A 332-nucleotide genomic window follows, 5' to 3' on the forward strand; every position below is an offset into this window, starting at 1 on the left:
CGTGCGGTTCTAGCCCGCGCCGCCGCGGCCGCCCAGGTGCCCAGGTGCGCGCCCCGCCCTGTTACGTCACTTCCGTCTATTCCCCGCCCCCCGGCTCCCTCCCCGCCCCCGCCGGATGACTGCGGGCTGACGGACAGACGCGCCGGGTCACTGCGTTCTCCCCTGGGTGCTCAGCGCGTGCGAAGGGCCTCGACGTGCGCATCAGCTGGCCTGCTTTCCTCTGCTTTTTTTCTCTTCTTGCAGAGTCACATGCCATTGTAAGAAATCATTCACTTTGCCCAGTTTCCCCCAGTGCTAACACTTTGCAAAACTTTGCAAAGAAAAATAAGTAC

Source organism: Aotus nancymaae, unplaced genomic scaffold (genome assembly GCF_030222135.1).
Source record: "Aotus nancymaae isolate 86718 unplaced genomic scaffold, 86718_ANA_hifiasm-v0.15.2.pri h1tg000022l_1, whole genome shotgun sequence".
In the NCBI taxonomy this organism is placed as follows: domain Eukaryota; kingdom Metazoa; phylum Chordata; class Mammalia; order Primates; family Aotidae; genus Aotus; species Aotus nancymaae.